Source organism: Olea europaea, unplaced genomic scaffold, assembly GCF_002742605.1.
Source record: "Olea europaea var. sylvestris unplaced genomic scaffold, O_europaea_v1 scaffold1459, whole genome shotgun sequence".
Taxonomy (NCBI): Eukaryota; Viridiplantae; Streptophyta; class Magnoliopsida; order Lamiales; family Oleaceae; genus Olea; species Olea europaea.
The window spans coordinates 163,778-172,909 of NW_019232140.1; positions in this window are offsets into that span (position 1 = coordinate 163,778).

Sequence of the window (9,132 nt, forward strand, 5' to 3'; positions counted from 1 at the left end):
TAATTAGATTCGCATTACAAGGTGATGGATTAATTACGATCTTAAATTTTGATCTTCAATCTTCAAACTTCCAACTCCCAAATCGTCTTTAGTATTCTCCAAAAGTATGATAGGTATATGGTGAATGAGCACCTCAAAATCAAATCAAAAATCACTATTTATGGATTGACACAGCGAAAGAAAAGAATTCAAGCTAAAGCCTTAAGAACAAGCAATTTGAAATCCACCAAATAATAAAAAAAAGGAACTTAGCCCTTATTTAAGGGTTTACATGGAAACGTAGTTTAAAACAACTAAAGTAATGAAAAAGAAGTTTAATCAAACTAGAATTGTGAAAAAAAAAAACGAAAATAAACGAATTAACAAAAATAGCGCTAAAACTTTAAAAATCAGTTTTCGAGGCCTAAACGAACTCGAATAGCCAAAATTCAACGTACATCACGGCATAACTGTGAGTATTGTTCCCCTCGTCGTTCTCCTTTCAAAATGGTCTTATGAGACCGATCCGAAATTAAGATGATTTATTTCTACTAGGTACTCTTTTTTCTAGTATACCATTTATGTCCTGCATCATGGATCAAAACATGAAAAGAGCAATTTGTCTTTCCATTTATAATAGAAGACCAAGGCACATGTATTTACCTGGGCATCCCCAGCTCTTCTTATAGCATTGTTCTAAAAATCTCGTCAAAACCTAGACATGAAATATGACTTTATTTTCAATTAGACTTTATGTTTTTTTCCGTCTAGATTTTGACTATGTTTTATCTCTCCCGATTAAGCTTATAAAAGTTGGAAACTTGACATTGTCGTCAAATCACGTTTTATGCTTTTAGGAACACTTTTATAGGCTAGAACCTTGTTACAATTATACTCAACTTCATATTCTATTTTGGCCATTTTTGCACATGCAGTCCTGAACTATTGTTGCTAATGCAATTAAATCCATAATTTTACTGAAGCTACCAAAGAGATCTTACACACAACCAAACTAATCGAAGATTGTCATTATAGTTATCAACTTTTGTTTATTCCATTAAAAGCAAAAAATTGGACTCTTATATAAAAAATACAAAAGCTATATAAATTGGTTCCCTGCAATTTATATATCTCGACTTGTAGTCAATATGCAATACCCATTGAATGCCGAATAATTACATCTTGACCATATGAACTGTAAGAATTAATTTGCTGGATTTTGTGTTTTGCAATTGATGATCCATTGTGAAGAAACTTCTAGAACTAGGGCCGGGTTGTTATAAGTGCAAAACAGAAATGCGTTTTTTTGTTATGAAATAACAACTCTTCCGGATTCAAGACAATTGGCAGGAAATGGACCGTTGGATGACAATAAAGGGTTACTCTCATATAAAAGGAAAGAAACGGGGTGATTAGGGTTAAGAGTTTTTAACCCTAGCAGCTTCGAGTTTTTGTACTCTCTTTTTCGTCTTCTCTGTTGATTCGTTCTCTCTGTAGATCTTGTGTGATTTTGGTAGAGAGAATTAGGAATTTAGATGAACTCTTGTGTGAGTTCACTATTGTTGTGAGAAGATCTTTCGTTTTTGAGAAGTTTTGTAACTGTGTGTTCTTGAGACGCTTTTGCCTATTTTTGGGCTGTTTATAGTGGATTTGAGCTTATTCCTAATGGATGCTCAACGGGGATGTAGGCGTTAGATTTGGTCGCCGAACCTCGGGGCCTTTGGGCCGAAAAATCTCGTGTTCTCTCATTTTATTTTTGTTTCTGTGTATTCGGTTTGAAGTGTGGTTCTGCACGAATGAATTTTTCTAAACACAACAGTGGTATCAGAGCATTTTAGAAAAATCTGATTTGTGCTGCGTTTTGAGTTTCTGCTTTTTAGGCTAGGGTTCGAACACTTAGTTTTGAAGATCTACAGTTTCTTGTCTTCGATCCTTTAAAAATTTTAAAGGAGTTCTTGTAACATTGTTCAATTCCCTTTGGTGGTTCTGAGTATCAATTTCGACTTCCACATTTAAAAATCTCTTTGTAACTGAACGTTTTTCTTAAAGGAGACTAGGGTTTCCATTTTGAATCTTACCTAAATCCACCTTTGTCTAGGGGTCCTTGAGAGAACCCTAGAATCTGAGGGGACTAGGGCTTTTTGATTCGAGAAATTTTACAATTTTTCTCTGTATTCAGTTACTGTGAAGAGATACTTATGAATTATATATATATATATATATATATATATATATATATAGGTATATGTATCACATTAATTTTTCTGGTAGATTACTGAGTCTAAGAGTAATCTGTTTTGTACTCCATTGTGTGCGTGACAATTTTTTTAAATATTAACCTTGCATATAGATACTGTAATCTCTCAAATAATTGACCTCTATTACATTACTGCAACATACTACTTGTTCGTACATTATTGAACATACACATTGCTCACACTACTACACATCATGACTTCTAAGGTAGATGTCCAGATGTGGGATGGCAAAGGAGACTTTAGTCTCTGGCGCCAGAAAATTAAGGCTCTTATGCTACAGTTAAAATGTGCTAAGGCAATAGATGAATCCTGGCCAGAAGGCCTGTCTGAGAATAGAAAAACAGAATAAGATGAACTGGCCTAGAGCACTATGTTTCTACACTTAACTGACACTGTGATTAGGAAAGTAGGTGAGACCAAAACTGCTGTAGAATTGTGAACAGCCCTAGAGAAACAGTACCTCACTAAAACCTTACCAAATAAATGTTTTCTTTGGAGGCAGTTTTTCAACTTTAAGTTTGATCCTAATCTTGATATAGAAGATAATATGGATAGATTTAATAGGATAACTCAAGACTTGATAAACTGTGAAGAGAAAATATCAGATGAGCAAAAAGTAGTTGGTCTACTTAATGCCTTAGTAGATAAGTACAAAGATATAAGAAATGCTCTGGAGTATGGTAGGAGTGACCTTACTGTTGAAATAATTCACAGTTCTCTATTGAACAGAGAACTGGAATTTAAATCTGATCACAGAGATGTATATAATGTGGAGGGTGTGTCACCTAAGCAAAGAACACCTGCTAAAGGTGTGAGCAACTATAGTTATTCAAATTACAACAAGGATAAAAACTTTGTCAAAAAGAAATGGAGTAACACCAAAGGAAAAGACAAGAAGCCACTTAAAGGAAAGGCATATAATAACAAGTGCTTTTATTGTGGAAAAACTAGGCACTTCATTAAGAATTGTTTCAAGAAGGCCCATGACCAAAAGAAAGATTCCAATACTGAAAATGCCTCATTGAATGCTCCCAACTATAGAGAGGCAGGAGCCAATATTGGAGTAGCCTATGTGTCAATGATAGAAAATTATGATAAGGACTGGGTCTTAGACTCTGGATGTTCTTTTCATATGACACCTAATATAGGCTACCTAACTAACTACTCTGAACTTGATGAAGGGTCAGTAAAACTTGGAAATAATGAGACATGTAAAGTCAAGGGTATTGGAAATGTGTTGCTAAAACTTCAAAATGGTCATCACATGTTGCTAAAACATACAAGATACGTTCCAGCCCTAAAAAGAAACCTCATATCCCTAGGTGTTCTTGATGATGAAAGTTATCAAATAGAAATAAAGAATGGCTCTACCAATATTATTAGAAATCAAGAACTTATTGTCAGGTCATTAAAGTTGAATGGAATTTATACAATAAGTGTTGAAATAATCTCACCTAATAATGGTGTGAATTTTGTCACACATACAGATAAATCACAATTATGGCACAAGAGACTTGGTCATCTAAGTGAAAAAGGCTTAAAAACTCTATCATGTCAAGGGGCTTTTGGAAAAGACAGTGTACAAAAATTAACATTTTGTGAACATTGTATAATGGGAAAACAAGTTAGGCTGCCATTTAAGGTAGGATTGCATAAGTCTCGAGATGTTCTTGAGTACATACATTCTGACTTATGGGGACCTGCCCCAGTGCCAACAGTATCTGGAAACAAATATTACCTTCTTATCACCGATGACTATTCAAGAAAAATATGGATTTTCTTATTAAAGTCTAAGTCTGATACCTTTAAAGTTTTCAAAGAATGGAATTTATTGATTGAAAATCAGACTAGTAAGAAGATAAAAATCTTAAGAACTGACAATGGGTTTGAATTTTGCAATATCGAATTTGATCAATATTGCAGTAAACAAGGAATAATGAGACATAAAATTGTGAGCTATACCCCACAACAAAATGGGGTTGCCGAGAGGCTTAATAGGACAATTCTTGAGAGGACCAGATGTATGTTAATCAGTTCTGGCCTCCCGAAAGTATTCTGGGGTGAGGCTGTAAAGACAGCCTGTTATCTTATCAATAGATGTCCTTCCAGCTCTCTGAATAACAGAATTCCCGAACAAATCTGGTCTGGTTCAATGCTAGATTATTCTCACCTAACGACTTTTGGATGTGCAGCTTATGCACATCATATTGAGTCAAAACTGGACCCTAGATCAATGAAGGGTGTGCTCTTAGGATATGAAGAAGGGGTTAAAGGCTATAGATTGTGGTTAAGAGATGTGAAGGGTTATAGAGTGATATTAAGCAAATCTGTTATCTTTAATGAAGATAATTTTCCTTGTCTTAGTGACAAATCTGGTGAGAAGTTAGGAAAGAATGACTTTATTATCACAGAAATTAATCTTGATAATCACAATTCTGATGACCAGGCTCAGTTTGAGTTGGAGCCACATCAGATAGTACCCCAAAATGATTCTGATGTTGAAATAATTGAAGATGAACAACATCTAGAGCCTGCGCATGACCTGCAAGGCTATCAACTTGCTAGGGATAGAGAAAGGAGGGAAATAAGACCTCCTTCTAGGTATCAACATGCTAATTTTGCATCTGATCAATCTGAAACTGATCTGTTTGAACTAGAACCTACCTCTTATGAAGAGGCTATATCTTCCAAGGAATCCCCTAAGTGGATTGTCGCGATGGAAGATGAAATGAACTCACTCTTTAAGAATGAAACCTGGACTTTAGTAGAAAAACCTAAAGATTGTAAGTTGATTGATTGTAAATGGGTTTATAAAATTAAAGAGGGTGAGAGAAAGGTTACTTATAAGAGGTTTAAGGCAAGACTTGTAGCTAAAGGCTTTAATCAAAGGGAAGGGATAGATTATAATGAAATTTTTTCACCAGTTGTTAAATATACATCCATTAGAGTCCTACTTGCTATAGTGACACAATTTGATTTGGAGTTAGAACAACTTGATGTGAAAACTGCCTTCCTGTATGGTTCTTTAGATGAAACCATACATATGACTCAACCAAGAGGGTTTGAAGTAGTAGGAAAGAGAAACTTAGTGTGTCTCTTAAAGAAATCTTTGTATGGCCTAAAACAGGCCCCTAGATAATGCTATAAAAGATTTGACTCTTTTATACAAGGTTTGAACTTTAGGAAATCAGAATATGATCCATGTTTCTATTACAAGAAAGAAGGGGAATCTGATTTTTTCTATCTACTTTTGTATGTTGATGATATGCTCCTTGCTGGTCACAATTCTGTTACACTTAATTCAATTAAAGAAAATTTGAAATCTGAATTTGAAATGAAAGATTTAGGACCAGCTAGAAAGATTTTGGGCATGGAAATAAAAAGAGATAGGATAAATGGAAAGTTGTTTCTAACACAAAAATCTTATGTTGATAAGGTTGTAAAAAGGTTCTCCCTTCATGAATCTAAGCCTATTAGTTTGCCTTTATCTGCTGGTATGAAATTATCTGTCAATCAATCACCTAAAACTGAAGAAGAGCATAAAAGAATGATAAATGTACCTTATTCTAATACTGTTGGATCTGTTATGTATGTTATGGTTTGCTCTAGACCTGATATTGCTTATGCCGTGAGTGTGTTAAGTAGATTTATGAGTAACCCAGGTGAAATACATTGGCAATGCATGAAAATCTGATTAAGTACTTGAAAGGAACTAGTAACTTAGGTTTAATGTTCAAAACAAATAAAAATGAACTTAGACTTAAGGGATATGTAGATTTAGATTTTGCTGGCAACCCAGACATTAGGAAGTCCACAACTGCATATTTTTATGTTATAAATAATACAAGCATTAGCTAGAAATCCTAGCTTCAAAAATTGGTTGCATTGTCTTCAACCGAAGCTGAATACATTGCTACAACTGAAGCGGTGAAAGAGGGGTTGTGGTTGAAGGGTTTACTTAGTGAATTAAGACTTATAGAAAATCAGGTGGAGCTATGTTCAGATAACCAAAGTGCCATTTTTCTTAGTAAAAATCCTATTTTACATGATAGATCTAAACACATAGATGTTAAGTTCCATTTCATTAGAGATATCATTGATAGGGGTGATATTAGATTGGTTAAAATTCCAACGAAGGTAAATCCAGCAGATGCTGGAACTAAGGTAATCCCTATTAGTAAATTTATAGATTCTTTGAGATTAATTAATCTTGAAGAATACTAACTTCTGTTTTCTTTGCAGGTAAATAGAGCAAGTGAAGTCAGTTTTAAGTTTAAATCCACTTATGTACTGTCACAAAATGCAGCAAAAGGTGGAGATTGTAAGAATTAATTTGCTGGATTTTGTGTTTTGGCCCAGCTGATTTAAATGGACTGTAAAGTATGGCCCAAACTTGGTGGGCAATTGATGATCCATTGTGAAGAAACTTCCAGAACTAGGGCCGGGTTGTTATAAGTGCAAAACAGAAATGCGTTTTTTGTTATGAAATAACAACTCTTCCGGATTCAAGACAAGTGGCAGGAAATGGACCGTTGGATGACAATAAAGGGTTACTCTCATATAAAAGGAAAGAAACGGGATGATTAGGGTTAAGAGTTTTTAACCCTAGCACCTTCGAGTTTTTGTACTCTCTTTTTCGTCTTCTCTGTTGATTCGTTCTCTCTGTAGATCTTGTGTGATTTTGGTAGAGAGAATTAGGAATTTAGATGAACTCTTGTGTGAGTTCAATATTGTTGTGAGAAGATCTTACGTTTTTGAGAAGTTTTGTAACTGTGTGTTCTTGAGACGCTTTTGCCTATTTTTGGGCTGTTCATAGTGGATTTGAGCTTATTCCTGATGGATGCTCAACCGGGATGTAGGCGTTAGATTTGGTCGCCGAACCTCGGGGCCTTTGGGCCAAAAAATCTCGTGTTCTCTCATTTTATTTTTGTTTCTGTGTATTCGGTTTGAAGTGTGATTCTGCACGAATGAATTTTTCTAAACATAACATGAACGAGCATTTTCTTTAATAGATTCTTCATGATACGATCATGGAATAATGTTTCATGCTTCCCTAAATACCGAGCTCAGATTTAAACTACTCTCATAAGAAAATACTCAGTTAGACTTGTAAACATACCGAACAAGATCACAGATTCCCATTATGAATATGTGTTCAATACTTTGATTCTTATCATCTCACAAACATACTAATACGAGGATCGTGGCAAAATGATCTCACTCATTGGCATCTCAAATAACTCCAAGTTGACGAATAGGAACGGTACCCATAGCGATTTTTAGTAATTCGTCCAATGGTCATTGTGACTAATTAACACGGTCCTGTTATAAATCAATCAACACTTTACTTGGTCCAATCCAATGCACTTACATGTGTATTAATATCATTACTTCCAAATGTACAATCGTCACATTCAAGACAAATTGCATAAGTCAATTGGTAGAGTTATGAACCACCGTTCAATCTGAGTGCCAACCTCTACTATCCAGTCTAGGATAAATTATTGTCGATCAAATCAAGAGATATATCTTTTATACTTCTCTATACAAGCACATAACTCATATTATCATACAATGCAATTGATGGCCCTTAATTACTCAATTGCGCAACGAATACATAAACTAAAATAAGTAAACAACATTTGCTAATAAACAAAATAATAATTATTATGATGATGATGATGATGATGATGATAATAATCTTCCACTTGTCCTAAAGTGTGTGTATGTGTGTGACGTGTCTCATATTCACATGTCTTCGATATGGGCCTCAAAGAAAGAAGTTGTTACGCTCTTTGAAAATGAATCGGTGATGCTCTACTTAAAAGTAATTTTGCAAACCATCATATCCTCATAGTGGACTATCTTCCTTAAGATATGATTTTTTTTATTTTTATTTATTTATTTTTTTTTTTTGTGTTTTCTCCATTAAATGACTTTTTTTTGGTTCTTTTGTATTTGCCACTACCTCACATTTATTACAATACTAGTCGTTGTCACGTGCGTTACATGAGTTTTGTACTTAGTGTGTTTTTATTAGTGTCAAAATTATAGATTTTTTAAAACTTGTTAAAGATTCAAAGTGTTTGGTGAAGTTCGATCATTTGGTTCATTGCGATTAAAAGACTTTATAATAACTTTTTTTTTTCACCTGTAATTTTTTTCTTTAATTTGTTAAACCATTTAGCTTTTTTCATTCGTGTTGGTGTATAATGATAGTTACAATTAACTTCGCTTAATTTTTTTAGATTATACTTTATTCAATTATTTATTATTTAATGTTCTAACATTTGAATTTTTGCATAATGAAATACCTTCTAAATGTGGAGTTGAGAAGGATAATTCTCGATTTTAATCATTATCATGATTTTTTTTTTCATTTTTGAAAAAGAAATTTCATCTCAAACATTAAGGTAAAGAGTGAATATAACCTACGTTGATCAAGATTTAATTATTATTAATTAAATAATTAATATTTTCTATAATTATATATAAGATATATTCAATCCTTTATCATATTAATGGAATAAACGAATCGTTTTGCCATTTAACATAGGGAAACGATATCGTCTTATACTGTAAATGTAGGTAAAAGGGGATAAAAAGGAAATGAAAAATAAAATTAAAAAAATTATTATAAAGTTTTTTAATTAAATTGAGATAATTAAAAATAAAAATAAATATTATTTAATTAAAATTGAAAATTTGCTTTTTATCATAAAACAAAAAAAAATTAAAAAGAATTTTGAATCGAAAAAAAAAATCATTTATAATATGAAGAAAAAAGAAAATTTAAAATAAATTTCAAAAAAATATAATAAAAATAAAATAAAAGAAAGTTAAAATTAAATAAATAATATATAAATATTATATAATAAAAATTAAAATAATAAAG